Here is a 21,957-nt window from a genome sequence, read left to right on the forward strand (position 1 = left end):
TGCATAAATCCCAAGAATATTTGGTCATTTTGCAATAAATGGATTTCTAGGGTTTTGAAAGAGGGCTTTTGGATTTGTAGGACTGATCTAAATTGATCTTGTACTTCTCTAATTGAAGGTTGTAGAAGAACACCTAGTAGCTTCAATTCGACGAGTAACGAAGTTTCAGTGGTCGATTGAGAAAATCGAGCCGAAATCGATCATAAGCGCCGAAAAGTGCCAAATCGGCATCCGAAGCTAAATTGCTAGGATTTCCTTGCAATTGGCATCGAATCGAGGTGGGTGGTGCTATCCGGAATAGTTGGATTTCTTTCTATGTCTAGGTTACCATTATTGGTCATATATGTATATATATGTAGAAATCATGCATTGTAGGGTTTATTGTGTTTGTGCTTTCAATTTTCTTGCATGCTTTCTAAAGTAGAGTTAGACAACTTGGGTCAAGAACTCAAACATTGGACGCATGAGGATTGGGTCGTTGCCCCGTTGGACATTGGAAACCTTATGAATGCAAAGAACTAGTATGTGAACAAGAAAACATTGTGAAACATTGGACATGAACTTGGTGGCATCTTTCACTAGTGTTTGATAGCACTTTGTTGAGTTAGATGCTAGGAATTGGTAGATCCCCCGTATGTTGTTACCCTGGTTAGTAGGGTGTCCTCGAGATGAGAGGACTGGATCGTACTCACAAATAGTCTGTCCGGCTTGTTGGTGGTCGCAACACCACAAGCAGTGAGCTCCGGAGCTGTCACACATAGGTTGAGCGATTATCTCCCCACAGACTGCCCTAGATTGGTGGAGCGGTTATCTCCCCATGGGCCTTGGTATCTGAGTAGACTCGACCTTCGAGTGAGCCGGTATGATTGGGTTAAAAGGTAAAGTCGGTAAGCATTATGAGCATAGTAATATCTATTGTTTACCAAGTTTCATATTGCAGAGGCAATTATTGTTTCTCTTTTTACTACTTATACCTGATTAGACCTAGTGAAAAAGTCGACGGGGTCCGTAGTCGAACCCACTAGAAACTTCTTTTAGTTCTCACCCCCTTATTTTGCAGAGCCTAGCACGAACGGTGCTGTCGAGAATCACGGCAAGGACATAGCGCCCTACGTAGTGGACTCCCGTGTATTAGATCACCCTATATATTAGAGAAGTGTTTTTGTATATTATGAGAGAACTTGTAGAGGCTTCACTTTGGGAGATGAAAATATATATGTTACTGTATATGCGTGTGTAATATGTATGGAAATGATATATTTTGGATTGACGTATGTGAAGCTTAAATGTTTTTGTAACAGTTAAGTAATTGTTCTCTCGCTCTTGTAAAACTGCTCTCGTGTAATTCATGTATGTTGTTGTTTCTCCTGGGCAACACTCTATGTACATGATGTTATTGAGCCTTAGGCGGACAAGAAAGGCTCTGTCCGTTTGGCGGTCTGTGTGTGTCCAAACCGACCAAAGTGGCGGTCTCGAGGCATGGCATATAACATTCTTCCCCAACTCAACCTCTCTCTCTCTCTATGTGTGTAACATACCGAACTTCTAAAACTATGAAGTTACGGTGTACATTTAAATGGTTCCGATGAGGTTGCGGTGGAGTGTAACATACCGGATTTTAAATATAAAAGGGAAAATAAATAAAAATAATATTAGATGCTATTTTTATTGGATTTAGAGAAATGAAATATAGGTTCAGAATGACCTGTGCTGAAATCGAAGCGAAAACAGAAGATCTAGAATTTTCTGTTGGAAACGGGACAGATAAATTAGCAGAAAATGCAGTCTCAGAAAATTATGAAAATTGGAGGATATGTCAGAAATATTTTTATGAGGCTAGATTTAAAGTTTCATATTTTTCTGACACCCGTAGAGTGAGAAATAAAATCCGATAGCTATCTGATAAAGATTACAGTTCGGCACAGTTTTCAGTGACCAAACGGGGTCGAAACTGAACCAGTGATCGTCAGCTTGTTAAGTTATGTAAAACCGAACATGACTGTCAAATTTGAGATCAAACGGATATTCAGGGAGCTGCGGCGAAAGATATCAGATTTCAAGCTGCCCGGGATGAATAGTGTTTTGAGGGGTGTTAATTATAAGAGAAGCAGCAGCTTCTTCTTCTTCCCTCAACCGTGCACACCCAAGCATCACACGCACACACGCATGGAAGGAGAAGAGAGAAGCCTCTCTTTCTCTCTCTAAATCTCTCCCAAAGAAGAGGATTTTGGTGGAGATTGAAGCCAAGAGAGGATTCATCGTCTTCATCATCATCTTCTCCACCTTGAGGGCAAGCTTGAGAGGTAAGCTTTTGCTACCCTTTAATGGTAGATCTTTAATGGTTGGTTTAAATACCTTATAAATGGATTTAGTGGAATCCTATGATGCTAAATAGATGATTGTTGCTTAAATCATGGATCAATTTAATGATTTCTTGCAATAGGTGAAACCTAGGGTCCAAAATGCTAATTTTTAAAATATGAGGGTTTGATCTAATTTGACCATCCGTAAACCTAATTGCTAGGTAACGAAATGCGTTGGCGAAGACGGTTCGGCAATCCGACGAGCCGTTACGAAGTTATTAAAGAAACGGACGTTTAGGCTTCGGGTCCGCCGGGAGGGCCGAGGCGACGTCGTAAAATCATGGAAACGGATTTGAAGCATCGTGGCCATAACCGAAGACCTTTAATTTCTGGATCGTGAATTGGAGGCCGTTTGGGTGGTCGCACGCGAGATCGGGCCAAACCGGGTGCCGGGTGCCGCGGGCGGCCGATTGCAGGTGTCGACAAACAATCGGAACGCGTGTTAAGGTGGGTTGTGCTTACCGAAGCGACTTGGTCGCCCCACATGTCAAAGCGAAATATGGATTTTTGGTTAATGCATTTATGTATGTGCATACGGGCATATTTGCATTGTGTAAATGCATGCTAGTTGGTAATTTGCATATTAGTATGTATGCTTAGTGAAATACATGCTTGGGGCATTTAGCATTATGAGATTCATGTTGACATGTATTAGAAAACATGAGCATATAAATGAATGTTAACCTATTGTTAATCTTATGAGTTATGAGATCATGTTGGGTAATGTTTAGTGATAATTGCATAATAATGCATTGGGAAGTAATCGCTTATTAACTAGGATGCATAGCGATATATATGTGCATTGGAATGTATGCTAGGTGCATGTAGCATTATGTGAGCCGGTTGGATAAAAATGCATAAGTGCATCATGTGAATACAAGTTAGATTGACAAGAGCATATTGACTTATGGAAATGCATGCGGAGAGATAATGCTATTTGACATGATGAGAAAAGCTATACATGTATAACATGCACGATGATAATGAGGCTATGTTAAATGTAGATGCATGTCGGCATCATAGAATGCATACTAGAGTATATATGATTATAAAAAAATCGATGTGGACAAGTAGGGCCAACTAGATCGAAGGCACCGAACCTAGTGTAATTAACATAGGGTCGAATATGAACCTAGGGTCAAGAACCTAGGGATGAATATGAATGATGTTAAACCTAGTGTCGTGAACCTAGGCTAGATCGAGTGGCATTAACCTAGTGTCGTGAACATAGGTTGAACAGAATGAACCTAGATTCAAGTCTAGTAAAATCGATATCGACCTAGTGTTGGTAAACATTAGGTTGACAACAATCTTAGTTGTGGTTGAACTAGAGTTAATAAGATCTAGGTAGAAAGGCATTAACCTAGTTTAAAGAACATAGGTTTAGTGCAAGGGCATTAAACTAGAGTCGGCTAGACCTAGGACAGAAAGTGGCATTGGACCTAGACAGGTCGATATATAGGGTTTGAGATTACCCTAGAGGCTTGGGAAATAGATCCGGAATACTCTAGGATTGTGAACTCGACAGTTCTAGAGCAGTGGGTTGAGTGTGACAAGTTTCCCTCCCACTGGACGAACTTCGAGGATGAGCTGTTGACTGATTCGAGGCCACGGGTCGGGTGTGGCAGGTTCCCCCTCCCGTCGGCAGAATCGTGCTTCGCTAGTGTTGAGTGTGACATGTCCCCTTCCCTATCGGGGGTCTTGGACCGCGGGTTGAGTTTGTGGCATAATCCCCTTCCCACCGGAAAGATCCCTGACCATGGGTGTACGCAGCTCTGGGCGACCCGTTGGCGAGATGTTTGTGGACTGAAGGCTGAGGTGTAAGTGAGAGGTCCTTCACCTTGAGCCGGACAGAGCGCGGACTATCCGCAGTTGATTGACTCGAGACCGAGTCGAGTGGCATAGATGGCTAAGGTAAAATAACCTTAGAAAAGAATCGCCAGTGAGCACAATAAGACAAAGAGTAAAGAATAAAGAATAGCTAATAAAGAAAAAAACGGCTACAAGTAAAGAATGGTTAATGATATAAAGTAGAATCAAGTAATCTACTTGCATGATTTACAGGTATTGCATATTGCATAGCATTGTTATAGTTGCGAGGCAAGGTATGGTTTTATTAATTGCATAATCAAATATCTATCTATCTGTTTATTAAACTAACCTGCAGTTGCCTCCTTTGAACCTGATGGCCGAGCTTTTCCCTTGGATGGCCGTACTCACTGGGAATCATGGAGTTGGTTCGCACTCCATGTTGTTTTGGAGTGTTACAGGTTCGTACGTGAGCGGCGCGGCGGCGCGAGGAAAGGGCGTAGCTCCGTAGATAGCGCCCTACCCCAGAGACCAGAGCTAGCAGTACCCCGTCTACAAAGCTTAGGGGTAAAGGAAATGAAAAGAAAGTAAATATATCAAATTGTAATAAGTAAACGATGTACTACTTAGATTGTATTTGGAAGTTAAAGCAATTGAGAATTGAGATGTAAAACGCATGAATGTGAATGAATGTAATAACTTAGGATGTGTTTATGTTGCTTGATACCTTCTATTATGCAATCTTGATTGATATCAGTTCCTGGTTGGAACTCTCGTATTGTATTGATTGCGTTGCCTTGAACGTACAGGGGACTCTGTCCGTAGTACAAGGGAAACCCTGTCCGTTCGGCACTGTCGGCGCCGCGACCCCGGAAAAATAGGCCGGTGGTCCCGGGCTGTGACAATGTGTGTGTGTGTGCATACGCAGGTATATTTACATATAAATATTTATACATACCTGCGTATGTATACATATATACACACACGTGCATATACCCACATACATATATACATATGATTAATATATATATATATATACATGATTAATATATATATATAGAGTCCGGCTACTATACTCTTATGAGTACGATCGCCCTCGTACTCACAAGTTGTTTTCGATGATAGAGCTTCCAAATCGACGATCCACACCGTTAAATGTTATCTAGAGCATTTAAAACTTTTAGAAATCAAATTTTATAATTTTTCGATATCATTTACCTTACGATCAAAAGCACACAAAATTGACAATTTTTAACGGCCGGTATGGGATATTTGCTAGTTTAACGGTGTAAAAGAATCGGAATAGGTTGAATTTTTGATAGAAAATTCTATTCACTACCTAAATAAAGATCAATAACTCCGATCTTAAATTGAAGGATCCGATCATCTATTTTTAGAATGTAGTTCAATTTTAACCGTTCATTTTATACCTGCTTGATGGACTTTATAATGATTTTGAAAAATTACGAAATTTATTTTCCAGAAGTTTCAAATACTCTAAATCATGTTTAACGGTGTGGATCGTCGATTCGAAAACCCCAACATCGAAAACAACTTATGAGTACGAAGGGCTCTATAATCATAAGAGTATAGTAGCCCTACTCTATATATATATAACTATATATTGATCCCCAAAAAAAATGCCACACGGCAATATTTCTTTCATTGTTAAGCATGGGCTCCTCCAACAAATAATTTCAGCCTTGAACCAAACCAGCCCACCTGTTCCGCTCTTTCTTTCCTTGAATCCAGGCGGCCCACCTGTTCTTTTCTTTCTTTATTTGAACCGAACTGGTCCACCTATTCCTCACTCTCCTTGTCACGCCCCGAGACCGCTACCAATTTGGTCTGGTTCGGGCGAGTCGAACAGATGCCGAACGGACAGCACCTCCCCTGTCCGCCCCAGGCTAAACCACCCGATCATGTACAAGAACTTACCCAGGAGAAGAAATTCAATACATACATGATCAACTAAAAGCACACAAGTGCTATACAACTAAGAGCAAGAGCCACAAGTATATGTACAAGTGTATAAAGAGAGATACATCTAGCTATTACAACCATTTAACAATTTACATATTCAAATTACATTACATTTCCATATCCCAAAATGTAATACAATTTATCTTCAGAATACATAGGTAGCTCTCCAACAACTATCAAAATATACATTCAATGTCTCTGGTACACGAGGGTACTCTAATGCATATAGGAAAGCTACTAACTACCTAGGGAGCTATGCCCTTGCCGCGGTTCTCGCCCGGTACTCGGCCCTGCAACAAAGTGGGGTGAGAACTATATAAATATAGTTCCCAGTGGGTTCGGCCGCCGACTCCGCCGATCTTCCCACTAGGTCTAAGCAGGCATAAGCAGATAGATAGATAGGTAGAAATATAAACTGCAACTATTCTACCATGCCTTCAATGCAATGCCATGTATGAAATATTCATCATGCAATGGTATACTATCACGCTAGTAGGATGTCAAGAGTATGTATATGCAACATAGCAATGCAATTTACAACATACACTATGTCTACTCAAGGTAAGGATGCAATTCTACTATGCCATTCATGTTCATTACCCAATTTACCTGGCTAACTCGTAGGTTAAGCCTCGACTCACTCTCAATCTCATAGGTGAGGAGAAGCTGCACTCGCACAACTACGTCTGCGGGACAACTACGTCTGCCCCTATGTGAAGTACTCCGGAGACCACTGCTTTGGTGGAGCGCCCACCGACAGCGAAACAGACTAGTGAGTATGATCCAATCCTCACAAGAGGATACCCTATCTACTAGAGTCATAGTGCCTCTACTGCACAATCACGATGCATAATCAATGCCGGGACCTCTACTATCCCTAAGTTCATGTCAAGTTTACTACACTAAACTCGATGCCACTCGTTCGATCATTTGTAGTAGGTTTTCTAACTAGTTGACATGCCACTCATTCATATTTAGTGTTTCTTCTACACTAGTTCCATGCCACTCTTCTAGGCTATCATATGTCCAAGTTCGGCTCTTTATGCCACTATAGGATTCCATGTCACAAGACCCAATCCTCATGCTACCCTAATCCATGTGTCCAACTTACAAGTTACACTACTAAGAAAGCATGCAAGGAATTAGAATTGCAACTATCTACTAATCCTGTAATGCACAATATTCATATATGACCTATATAAAGAACTTAGACATAAAAAGAAGCTCGGTTGCTTCGGGATGGACACCCCCTACCTTTCTCGATGTAGAGGTTCTAGAAATGCTTCTCGCCGAACGTTACGACGAGGTCTCGGCCTCCTTGGTCCAAAACGATGCTCAATCAGCTATATTTTGCCGATAGCTTTTCACCCGCTCGACGAATCGTAAATCCGACTTCGCCCCCGCGTTTAGACACCTAGCAATTAGGTTTAGATGCCCTCAAATGAGATCAATCTCATACTTTGTCAAAAACCCTTATTTGGGTACCCTAGGATTCACATCTTGCCATTTGCACTAAGGAACCCTAGCCTCTAGCTCTAATCCACCATTAATGGTGCTAGAGGTCCATTTGACCTCCTCTTAAAAACCAAAAACCCAAAAACCCTAGATTTACATGTTAGGGTTTAGTAGCTTACCTCTTGAGCTACACCAAAGAGATGAAGAGGGAGAGAAGAAGGTGATGGAGACGATCTCCTCCAAGCTCTCCTTCTTCTTCTTCTTCTCCTCCTTGCTTTCTTCTCTTCCTTCCTCTCTTTTCTTTCTAGAGAGAGAGAGAGAGAGAATATGAGTGAGTGAGGGAAATGAGAGAGGGAGAGAGAGCTCAGCCCCTCTATACCCTTTAACTAATGCTACAATTGCATTAAAACCCCTCCACTTTACTTCTCTCAAACTGCTCTGCCTGGGCAGTTTTCGCGCAGAGGGACCGGTCTCTCCCTGCGTGGGACCGGTCCCTCGGGGACCTTCCTAAGTTTACGCATTCGGGAACCGGTCCCTCCCGCCCAGGGGACCGGTTGCCTCCCGCGCTACGGCAACCCTCAGTTCGTGGACCGGTCTCTCCCTGCCAGGGACTGGTCCCGAGAGCAAAATCTGTCAGGTGCAGATTTTCACGTTTCTTGCTCTCGTGGACTCAACTCCAAAGCACTTTTTGTGTTTTGGACACCTTTAGCTTTTTCGAAGGATACCCTCTCGACAAATAGTAGATTCTGGTCGGAGTACAACTCTCGGATTTCGAGAATTCACTTCCTTACACTCCTTGAACCGAACCGGCCCACCTGTCCCTCTATTTCTTTCTTTGAAGCAAGCAGGACCACCTGCCAATATGCTTTGTGCTAAACCAAATTCTATCCTTTCTTGGACCGATTCCTTAATCCTCTTCTTCTTCCTTGGACCATTTCTTTTCTTCGTCAAATCGAAGCGTCCCTCCCAACGAAAAATAGTGCACGATGCATTGTCGTTCTCCCTTCCCTAACCGCCACTTCTTCCATGGACCACCTGCCAGTGTTTATTACTGTCCTTCAGTGGATTCTATGTCCGTGGTTCCCACACCCCTCGAATGCATGGATGCACTTCGGTTCCTGTACAATCTATGCCCTCGCCCAATTCATCTCTTCCGACTCCGTTGCTCTCCCCGATACGTCGTGGATTCCACGCCCATTTAATGTTGGGACCCACCTTCCATCGATGCCATTTCTAGGGGTCCAACATTCCATGGATTCCTTAGCAGTAGTTTTCGACCCTATCTCGCCCCCGATTCACCTCCCCAACCCCTAAGCGATTTTCAACCCTCTCTGCCCATCCACAGCATTTCATCACTACAGTTTTAAGTTCCCTTCTCTTGTCACACCCCGGGCCACAGCGGAAACCTACCAGGTGCGTGCATAGACCCACCGCGCATATCAAACATCCCTGATGTACACAAGGCGTCTACGATAATCAGAGAGAGAAGTATGATCCATCCTAAACATGGCACTCAGAGCGAGAACATAAAACAACTAGATACATAAATACAAAGCAAATACCTCAAAGAGTACAACAATCTAATCATTAAGTACATCATGAATACAAGGATATCTCAAATAATGTACAACTATACACCCTTGAACTAAACCAAAGAAAGAATTCTATGGGTCCATCTATCACAACATCGAAAGGCTCTAGCTAGTCGCTGTCCCCTTGCCACGATCCCTAGCCTTTCCCGCTGTGGAAGGCTCTAAAATAAAACAATCAAACAAATAGGTGTGAGAACTATTAAACAATAGTTCCCAGTGGGTAAGCCGCCGAGAGTGGCGAAATGCACCACTAGGTCAATTGAGGCATGGATCAAGTACGTACATAAAGTAGTATAAGAAAATGCAACATTTAATTGAATCGCTTTACTATAACATGCCTCTATATGATATGTCATTAATATGTATATGCTTACTTTTGCCTACAATCACATGCATAAGTAATTGTGTATGCAACATTGAAATGCTAGTCCACATTTAAACTGTAACCAATTGTTCTAGAACAAGTCTTTCATTTTACTATATAGCATTTGTTTTCATAAGGCCACATTTTTATACTAATCAATATGTGTGTGAATTTGCTACCCCTAGGGTTGTCAATGCAAACAATGGCAATCCTATATATCCAACTACTATGAATGCATCAAGTAGTATCACAAAGTAGATACCTACTAGTATGTCCATCTAAATGTCAAATTTAATTAACTTTTACCCAATTAACGAGAAACTTACAGGTGGTAAAGTCCCGGCTTGTACTATGCCTAATGGCCCCGTGGTAGTCCACATTCCCCCGCTAGGAATTAGCCTCACCCACGGCTATCTACTTCGGCGCCCAATCCCGCACGAGCGAGCATGTTGTCGCAAAGGCTAACTCCGAAGTGCCGGCTTGTAGGGAACAACCCTCACAAGCTTGTGCAAATAAGCATAATGGCAAGCAAGCGTGATCATATGCGCCATGTCCAAGGCAATCGGCCTCAATCATCATGTCTAAAATATGGAATCTCAAACATCGACTCAAGGTCGGATACTATAACATAAATATCATGTTCCATTTTTAATTAACTTAATGGTATATCTCTACCAATATGCCACATGTCATTCAAGACTCTAAAGGGATTACATGTACCATTTCCACTAGCACGAAAAGAACAACTCACACTTGTCATGTTCAATGAACTATACAGGTATCACAAAATTGTGCTCATATCATGTATACGACTTACCACATAACCTCCACTATGTGGAGTATAAAAGTTATCACGCAAGCAACTACTTTCCAATAGATTAAATTAAGCAATCAAAGCCATTTATATAGTTAAAAGTGTTGGGAGACTTTTTCTTCATGTCTATAACATGGAATTTTCATTTATCAATCTAGGATCAAGTGCAACCTCCCAAATTCACTTTAGTTGTTCAACTAAATAGAATACAACATACCTAAGTCCACATCATGTCATTAGCATGCCATATGTCATGTTGACCATCTTCTATAGCAAGTATGTTAATTGCCTTATGAGTTTGAATCCAACACATACACTAACCATATAGTGTCTCATAAGATACTATTCTCATCTCTAATATGCATCCTACATTTGCATAAGAGGGACTTGTCATCGTACTATGATTACGTATGTATAATCCACATAATTTCATCCAATGTTCTCTACTACATAGAAGATATTAATTTACCTCTACTAGATAGAGTATGTCAAAAATCTCCTTTGCTACAAAGAATATGCATCGTTTTATAAATAACATGCATATGTCATGCATCCAAAAATTCTACAACATCATGAATGTTATGAATATGCATCCATCAAATCCTATAACAAGATAGGAGACATAGAAGGAGTTCACCCATTTCAGTGAGGTCAAACCCACCGGATGGCTTCCGAAGCTCCAATCGTTTCTCCGACAAAGTTGCCCGCTAGAATTCTAGCACCCTACGAAAAATTCCAAAGGGGTTACAAGCTTCTAAAAAGCTACCACAAAATTCACCAAAAATCAAAGGAAAAATAAGTAGAAATTACCTTTGATCAAGTAGGAATTGTCCAAAGTCCAATTCAACCCACTGGAGCTTCGAATCCAACCTATAGGAGTGTTTACCACTCATCAAATCCATCTAAAAAGCTTCCAAAAGAAAAACCCCAAAGCAAACCCTAGTTTCCCAAGAACTAGGTTTTCTCCCAAATCTCATGCAAAATCATGGTTAGAGGTTGAAGGAAGATCACTAACCTCAAAACAATCTTCAATTCAAGTCATGAAGTGCTAGGGTTGAAGATTGTTCCACAAACTAGCCCTTCTCATCAACTCCAAGCTCCCTCCAAGGTTCCAAAGCTTGCACTCAAAGAAGAAAGGGAGAGAAAATAGATCAAATCCACGGATTAAAGGGCGTTGGGGGAAATTCTAGAGAAAGAGAGAGCAAGACTCACCTATTCCCATCTCCATCCTCAACCGACTGAGGATAAATGAGGGTGAAAGGGTATATAAACATAGTGTAACAATATCCCCAAAAGCCCTCCAACAATCAGAAAATACAACCTGCATGAAACAGGTTTTAAGACATTGAGTACCGGTACACGACATTGAGTACCAGTACTCGGCAGTTAGTACCGGTACCCGAAGGTCGATTCTGCAGAACCTGAACGTTGGAAGTTCAGGTTTATAACTGCGTACCGGTACCCGCCCAATGCAGTACTGGTACTCAGCCCAGTACCGGTACCCACCACTTGGTTCCGCAGAACCTGAGAGCTACCCAAAACCAAATCGCAGCTAAGTTCCGGTACTCAAGTCCAGTACCGGTACTCAATGCAAATACTGCATTTTTGTAAAATTTGATCTCCGTAGTTCGTTTCCGAGCTTAATAAGCCTCGAAAATACCCCTAAGCTCAACAACTCAATCCAATCCTTCGGAATAGTAAAAAGCACTATTCATCCACTAGAACCCCGCAATTTGTAGAAGTTCAGTGTGCTACATCTCTCTTTCCCCCTCTCCCTCTCTCTTCTTATACTCTTCCCTGACCCACTCTGCCCTATTTCATCTTTGCTTTTTGCGATTACAAATGCTTTTTTTATTCTATTGGTCTAAGAAAATATTAAGATAAAAAAAAGTGCCACGATAAACAAGTTGACCATTTATGTCAACGTGAATAGATAATTCGTTGCATTACAAAGACTACGGATGTCAGTAGAAATTGATCCGCAAAAGAAATATCTGTAACAAACAAAGACATTTTTTCCAAAGAATAAAGAATACCTACAAAGAAATTAAGCAACAAACTACAGGTTGATATAATGACCTTGACCAATTCATTAGCTACCAGTGATTTCAAATCACCTACAGAAGGTTGTAATTCTTGGTTTTAGTGATACTAAAAATATCAACTCCGGACAAGATTTACCTTATCTGGAAGAGGACTCTGAATGATAAGCAGTACAACCCCAAAAAATAAGTTGACAGATCACTACTTATAAATGCATTTATGTACATTTGGTTGACAATAATTTGAATATTTCACCATTTATAGCTTATATTTTTATTCAATAGGTCAATACATCCTACATTCCTACTACAGATCTTGCTGATTTAAAACTCAATATTAATTCCGAGATGTGATAGCCTAACATCAGTTCAGTTAAACGACAAGACAATGCTTAAAAAATGATGATTTAAATGCGCAAATATTGCTTACTGAATAAATTGTTCCAGTTGTATAAGAATGTCCACGGTAGAGATAAGAAGATTATGGGACACAAACAATATATTTTTGACTCAGGTTAATCTGAAAGTCAGATAAACACATGAATCCAGCTGTATCAGATTGTTTATAACGAGGTAACAAGATTAGGGGAATGCGTAGAAATATTTTTGACTCACAGGTTAGTTGTATATTGGGTTTACCATATCAATTCCGCGCACACCCATACAATATTCAATCAATTCTTGCAGTTGGTGTCGTAGGCATTTATGGTTTAGATTTGGTTGAATCTGACCTCGCATGCTTCATTAACACTACTATTTATAGAAGCACAAAAATCAAGCTAAAGACTAACTTACAAGTGTTAAAATTGCATTACAAGTTACCCATTAAGGAACCACAATGTAACTTTAGAATATTTGTTTCTCTAGCAGGATATTTTTCCGTCCACACCAGGGTAAAAAAGCTACAGTAGTCAATGGTGCTTTCATTAATGAACCTTCTGCAAGTTTTGCTTAAACTTAGCATATAGAGCTAAAAAGTTTTTGCCTTTTCTCCAAAAGCAAATATGAAATTCCAGGTTATTTTCATAGCTCAGTATCTATAATTTTGCCCAACTTTTCTTTATAAAAGAAAGGCAAAAATTCCAAACTTTACATGGAACGCTATCCCCATAAGTAAATATTACGCGAAACAAACTTCTTGTTACCTAACGTCATTCTTTCAAAATATTCGTTAGTTCCTTTTGAAGGCTGGAGCAGGCAAAGAAAATGAGAGCAAAAGTAGAACAAAGTTAGAAAGGTACATACCACGGGCTACGAGGATTACTCTGTTGGGTACAAGTCAACAAAAGCACAGAAACCTCGACTACCCGATACCACAGCTCATCGCTTGCAGGAATATTGCGACAACAGGCATCTAGTATAGCCTCTTCATACCAGCTTAATTCAGCCGAAGCTACATTGTTTGCTATGTGTACAAAGCTAGCCATTCCTTGCTCCTATCATGATTCCAAAGGATGATTAAGAAATAACTGAAAAGACTTCAATATTAAAGGCAAGAAATTTGTAGAATTCAATAAAATATGCTAGATTTGCGACCATATTTTTGCAAATAGTAAGTTGAATTTCAAAAAACAATAATAATAACAAAGATGCGGAAGAAAAAGAAGAAGAAGAACTCGATAAGTTTAGTACCTTAACTTCTGGTGACCAGTGATCCAGAGCTGTCAAAGCACATGGGATCACCAACCAGCACAAACTTCCCAACTTAGGGTAACTAACCTGAAAGCATTTCAACACTGTAAAATGACAGTAAATACCTAATATTGAAGATATTCTTCTATGCTTCTATGTAGGATACTTAACATGCCAGTCAATTATTGACTCATTGTACGAAATAAACTAATGAAATGTTTTTCCATTCTTGAATCTACAAAAACACTTGATCTCACATCTTGTCAATGAACACCAGTAATTCCATATTGGATATGTGAACAGAGCTCACTAGGTGTATATATATATATATAATATGTGAGCAGAGCTCACTGAGTATATACATATATATACGTGTAAATAGATATATATACATATACATACACATATCCATACAACACACACATACATATACATATACATATACATACAACACACACTCATATATATATATATATATATATATATATATATATATATACATATATATATATATATATATAACTATGTATAATATAGTGGTAACATATGTATATACATAATACATATGTGTATACATAATATATATAATATATGTATATATATGTATATATATATAGTAGTATACATATATGTATACACATATGTATATATTATATATTATGTATATATGTATATATATATATACTCATAACTCATAAGATATAGTAGCCCTTACTCTATATGAGTCCGGCTACTATACTCTTATGAGTACGATTGCCCTCGTACTCATAATGTTTTCGATGATAGAGTCTTCGAATCGATGAATCCATACCGTTAAACATTATTAGAGCATTTAAAACTTCTAGAAATCAAATTTCATAATTTTCGACCTCATTTACCTTAGCGATCAAAGGCTCACAAAATGACAATTTTAAAACGGCCGGTATGGGATACTCGCCTAGTTTAACGGTGTAAAAGAATTGAATAGGTGAATTTTTGATAAAAAATTTTATTCACTACCTAGATAAAGATACAATAACTCCGATTAAGCTGAAGCACATCCGATCATTCATTTTTAAGACGTCGTTCGATTTTGACCGTTCATTTTTATGCCCGTTTTGATTGACTTTATTATGATTCGAAAATTACAAAATTTATATTTTAGAAGTTTCAAATACTCTAGATCATATTTAATTAGGAGTGGATCGTCGATTCGGAAGCCCCATCATCGAAAACAACTTATGAGTACGAAGGCCCAATACTCATAGCACTCTATATATATATATATATATAGAATTGAGCTCCTATGCTTTTAAAAGTCCCAAATCATTGGTGGCTTGTAGATTTTGCGCCTTCGATTAGAGTGTGCAGTTAGGATAGATAGTGGTCCCCTAGGTGGGTGGATGGTTGGTCAAATAATATGATCAAACGAGTGGAATGGTCAAAGGAATAGATCTAACGGCGGAAACTTACAAGTACCAAGTACTTGGTGCTTTTACTCTCTCTCTCTCTCTCTCTCCTCTCTCTCTCTCTCTCTCTCTCTTATATAGAAATAATATTATATATATATATATATATATAGTCCGGCTACTATACTCTTATGAGTACAATCGCCCTTGTACTCATAAGTTGTTTTCGATGTTAGAGCTTCCGAATCGACAATCCACACCATTAAACATTATCTAGAGCATTTAAAACGTCTAGAAATCAAATTTTATAATTTTTCAACATCATTTACCTTACGATCAAAAGGTCACAAAATTGACAATTTTTAATGGCCAGTATTGAATATTTGCCAATTTAACGGTGTAAAAAAATCGAAATCGGTTGAATTTTTTACAGAAAATTCTATTCACTACATAGATAAAGATCAATAACTTCGATCTTAAATTGAAGGATCCGATCATCTATAACGGAGTGGATCACTACTCTAGATTCAAATTTTATACTCTTATGAGTTTCAAATACTCTAGATCATATTTAACAGAGCGGATTGTCGATTCGGAAGCTCCATCATTGAAAACAACTTATGAGTATGAAGGGTTCTATACTCATAAGAGTATAGTAGCCCTAGCCTATATATATATAAGTTGAGCTAGAATACTCTCAAAAGCACCAAGGGTATGGTGCTTTTGAGTTTTTAGCCTTTGGATAGAGAGATGTAGGGTTGGGATGATGGTGGTAGGTGGTGGTAGGTAGAATAGTGTTTGATCCAACGGCTATTAGTAATTAAGAAGTAGATCCAAGGGCTAGAAACCTAGAAGCACCAAGGGGTTGGTGCTTCTAAAAGTATTCTAGCTCAATTCATATATATATATACACACACAGACACATATCTATAGAGAGTCTGGCTACTACGCTATCAATAGCATCACGCGGTTGGTGCTACCAAGTTTTCCGCCGTTAGATCTACCCCTTTGACGATTTTCACTTATTAGATCATACTATTCAACCAACCACCTACTCAACCCTAGGGGACCACTATCATTCTAACCGCACATCCCTTTATCCAAGGGCTGAAAACCTAATAGCACCAATTACTTGTTGCTATTAACAGTATAGTAGCCTAGTTCTATATATGTAATATACCGAAACCTCGGTAGGTTATATCGGACTTTAGTCAAATTGATCAAAGTGCGTCGAGAGAAATAGTTGGACAAAATCCATTTGACATTCCAACAATGTTGGAAGGGTTAAAGTTGAGTTCCAAGTGAGATAGAAGGGTTTTAGCATTGCTCGACGCGAAAAGGAACCGAGCACTGCCAAAACTGCAGTCTGGGCACTGCTTAACCGGTGAAGCATCAGGGCAGTACCGGTACCAGGCAGGCCACCTGAGAAGCCAGCTCTCGGGTTTGGCCTCTGTCAAGCTGCTTAACCGGTGAACCCGCGTACCGGTACCCCGCAGCAACCCGAGAACAGCAGCTCACGGGTTTGGGCTGTTGAACAGGGGCTTAACCGGTGACACCCACCCGCGTACCGATACACAATGCTGCGAACAGCAGGCTGGGTCTGCTGCAAATAAAAAGAGTTGGAGGGTTTATTTGTAATTGTAACAGCCTATAAAGACCCCACCACCCCCTCCTCTCTTGTTCACAGCAGTGAACACCTCCTCCTCTCTCATTTTTCTCCCTCTCTCTCTCTAGGAGCTTTTGGAGGAGTTTGAAGGAAAGGCATTGAAGGAGGATTTGGTGGAGAAGAAAGCAAAGGAGTGAAGCAACTTCTTCTTCTTCTTCCTTAGCTCAAAAAAAGGAAAGCTCTTAAGGTAAGCTCCATAAGCTCTCATGGTAGATGTCTAGGGCTTGGTTCAAATGACCTAGAAATGGTTTTAGTTGAATCTCTAGTTGATATTAAGCTTGTTTTTGCTTTTTTTAGAGATCAATATGGTGTATGTTGCTATATGACATGTTAGGGCACCAAAATTGGGGCTTTTGTCATAGATGGGTTTAAATGTAAATTGACCTTATAGAAACCTAATTGAAGGTATTTTCGACGCGTTGGTGGACTCGATTCGAGGATCCGACGAGTCTACGCATAGGAATTGAGGAAAAACCCCGTTTCGGCTTCGTTTGCCGCAATCGGAAGAAATAAGCGCCCAAAAATCACGAAAATTGAACCGTAGCACCTTGGTAATCATACGAGGTGGGTGGTGCTTTTCGAAATCCTCGAATCTCCTTTTATGTCTAAAATGTCATTTCTTGAGCATATGTATATATTGAGCTTCATGCATTGTACGGTGATTGAGAGTTTGTTGTTGCATGTTGTGAGTACGAATGCATATGAGATGATTGTAAACTAATGAGAACTTGTAAAACCCTATGTATGCATGAATGATGATAAGAATCTAGAAAAGGCAAAGAATCTAGTGACATTGAAAACGAATGACATTATGACATCAATAATAGAGTGGCATCAATGAGTTTTGAATGGTAATGTACAAGTGTGGCATTAACAAGAACAACAAATACAAGAATATGAGACACTAGATGTGTGGCATGAGTAAGAACATAGAATGCAAGAACTTGAGATATTTGATAATCCTCATAGTTGAGGCAACCTCATAGATAAGGTATGATTGAGCATTGCATCCTTCTAGTTAAGGATTGGATTAAACTTGACATCCTTAAAGTTAAGGATTGGATCATACTCACCTATAAGTCTTGGCTTGAGGGTGGTAGCTCCCCCTCAAGCGATGAGTTTCGGAGTGTCATCACTGGGTTGGTGTTTTCCCCAGAGGACGGTCCAGTCGGGTTGTAGCGAATATCTCCCCGATATTAGGGATTTGAGTTAGGGAGTCTATTGAGGGCGAAACCTACAGGTTAGCCAAGAGATTGAGTAAAGGAATTGTGATCTTGCATGCATCATGAGCATTCTATTTGAGCATAATTGTTGATTATATCTTGTTCAGGCATATTAGCTGCATCTGTATAGTTTGGTTACTATCTATCTGTTTATTCTTCTATTATGTCTGATTTAGACCTAGTGAGAAAGTCGGCGAGGTCGGCGGCTGAACCCACTGGAAACTTTGTTGTAGTTCTCAGACCACTATTTTTCACAGAGTCGGGACCGAGTGATCCGGCCGACGATCGCGGTAAAGGTATCGCACCATAGACAGTGACTACCCGAGTCGGTTCATACTTATTTAGTTGCATACCCTATATATCATCTTTTGTATTTGATGATGTAGTATTATGAACATGATAAATAATGTAAAGAGAGCTTATGGTTGAATGTAAAAGGTTATATTTTGGGAATATGTGATGTATAAAAAAAATGATGGAAAAGAATGTAAAAGAATTCAAACGTTGAATACATGTATGTGGTTAAAAGTTGATCATATTACTTATATATTGTTTAGTTTAGTACTTTTACTTTTGGCTATTGTTTGCCCTCGTGCAAGCCATGTATATCTTTAAATTCATATATACATGATCTGTACTTGTGTTGAGCCTTGGGCGAACAGGAGAAGTGCTGTCCGTTCGGCGTCTGTTCGACGTGCCCAAACCGACCAAATGGGCCGGTCCCGAGGCGTGACAATACATACATACATACATATGTATGTATGTACATACATACATATATGTGTATATACATATATGTATATACATATATATATATATAGAGTCCGACTACTATACTCTTCTGAGTACGATCGCCCTCGTACTCATAAGTCGTTTTCGATGATAGAGCTTCCGAATCGACGATCCAGACCGTTAAACATTTTGTAGAGCATTTAAAACTTCTAGAAATCAAATTTCATAATTTTTCGACATCATTTACCTTGCGATCAAAAGGTCACAATTGACAATTTTTAAGGTTGGTATGAAATACTTGCTAGTTTAACGGTGCAAAAGAATCCGAATAGGTTGAATTTTTGATGGAAAATTCTATTCACTACCTAGATAAAGATCAATAACTCTGATCTTAAATTGAAGGATCCGATCATCCATTTTTAAGACGTCGTTCGATTTTGACCGTTCATTTTATACCCGCTTGATGGACATTATTATGATTTCGAAAAATTACGAATCATCGAAAACAACTTATGAGTACGAAGGGCCCAATACTCATAAGAGTATAGTAGCCCTACTATATATATATATATATATGTATATATACATATACATATATATACATATATATGTATATACATATATATGTATATATATGTATATGTATATATACATATATATATATATATATAGTAGGGCTACTATACTCTTATGAGTATTGGGCCCTTCGTACTCATAAGTTGTTTTCGATGATGGAGCTTCCAAATCGACGATCCACTCCGTTAAATATGATCTAGAGTATTTGAAACTTCTAGAAAATAAATTTCGTAATTTTTCAAAATCATAATAAAGTCCATCGAGTAGGTATAAAATGAACGGTCGAAATCGAACAACGTCCTAAAAAAGGATGATCGGATCCGTCAATTTAAGATCAGAGTTATTGATCTTTATCTAGGTAGTGAATAGAATTTTTTATCAAAAATTCAACCAATTCCGATTCTTTTACACCGTTAAACTACCAAGTATCCCATACCGGCCTTTAAAAATTGTCAATTTTGTGACCTTTTGATCGTAAGGTAAATAATGTCAAAAAATTATAAATTTTGATTTCTAGAGTTTTAAATGCTCTAGATAATGTTTAACGGTATGGATCGTCGAGTCGGAAGCTCTAGCATCGAAAGCGACTTATGAGTACGAGGGCGATCGTACTCATAAAAGTATAGTAGCCGGACTCTATATATATATATATATATATATATAATATGTGAACACGTATATGTATATATATACATATATACATATGTGCATATATCCTTGAGAATTCGCAGGGAAGTTATATCCATTTGCCCTAGTGCTGTCATTTAGCCTTTTATAATTAATAACTATTATACTTTTTCTGCTAACAAGTTTTGAATGTTTTTTCACAATACAGGCGGCCGATCGGTGTTTAGATTAAGATCTTTGTATAACTCTTAAGTTTAGTAATTCCATTATATGCATTTTAAACTCTTCCATTTCTTGATTCATTGCTTCTATAGTTGCAGTCCTGACAATGTATTCTGGGTTTATAATATCAAGTTTGCAAGAAACTGTATCTTTTTCCCAGTATTTTATAGGGTTTTCTCCTATTATTTCTATCTTATCTAGTTGTGTAAGGATATCATCTATATCTTGTTGATGTCTTATAAATCCGATATTTAAAAGCATTTTTTCCGAATCTACATACTTTGTATTTCTTTAAGATCTAAATCTATATCTAATAATTCTTCGTAATCAAAATTATCTATGTCGAATTCATCATCACTATTTGGGATTTCTATTATCTCTTTGTGTGTATGATTAGCATATGCAGTTAATTTTTCATAATTAATTAGACTTTTATCTTTAGTATTTTGGCAACAAGTTTGTCCTAGGCGACAATTGTCACAGCAATTACTTTTCTGTTTATGTTAGGTGGTTCATTTAGAACTGTAGGTAATCTTTTTAAATAAACAGGTGTTTGTGTTATCCTTTTATGAAAAGACACATTATCTCGAGCGAGTGTTATTCCTCCTAATTGGTCTAACATAAAATTTAATCCTAGAACGAAATCCATATTTATATTCAGATCCCCTAATCCAGGCTTTGGGTAGGTTATGATATTCACTATAAGAATTACATGTGTCAATAAAACTAATTTTACAATTATCTATATAATGGGTATAAATATGTGTAGTACCATCCATTTGTATTCCAAGAGAAAATTCGTCTGCTAATTTATAATATTCAGAAGGGACAATGGAGGCCTTTATTAGACTAGTACATCCCATATCTACTAAGGCTGTTGTTTCCACTACATGATTTTCAATTTTTATTTTGCAAGCTACAGTAATACTTTTTAATATTTTATCTTGGTTACAAATAAAACTATTTTATATTATTCTATATTTGTCATGCTTTCCTTCTATTTGACCTTGTTCAATTTCTACGTCACTGGAGGTTCAGTAATAACTATTCCTTTTCCTTTATCCATTTTTCTAGGCAGTATCATTTCTATTTGTTGTTCAACTAAGGCCATCCGGCTTTCAAGTGCTTCAATTCATTTTATCAATGCTATATTTTGTAATTTAGTTTCATTATTTGTAGTTGTGGTCACCTTTAATGAAATTTTATATGTTTTTCAACACATTTGATGCATGCTTGAAAGAAGAGCTAAAGTGCATACCTTCTTGAGTTGTATTAATGAATATATATAGTACAAGAGATTGTCTTATTATAGTAACAATGACTACTATAGTAAGAGTATAACTAGGATTACATACTATATAATCCTACTCTATAGAAGGCAATGATACTACTCTATATAAGGCAATAAAACACAATATCCTAATATATCGTAACATCCTAATATAGATAAAATATATCGTAACATCCCC

This window comes from Ananas comosus, linkage group 6 (assembly GCF_001540865.1).
Source record: "Ananas comosus cultivar F153 linkage group 6, ASM154086v1, whole genome shotgun sequence".
Lineage (NCBI taxonomy): Eukaryota > Viridiplantae > Streptophyta > Magnoliopsida > Poales > Bromeliaceae > Ananas > Ananas comosus.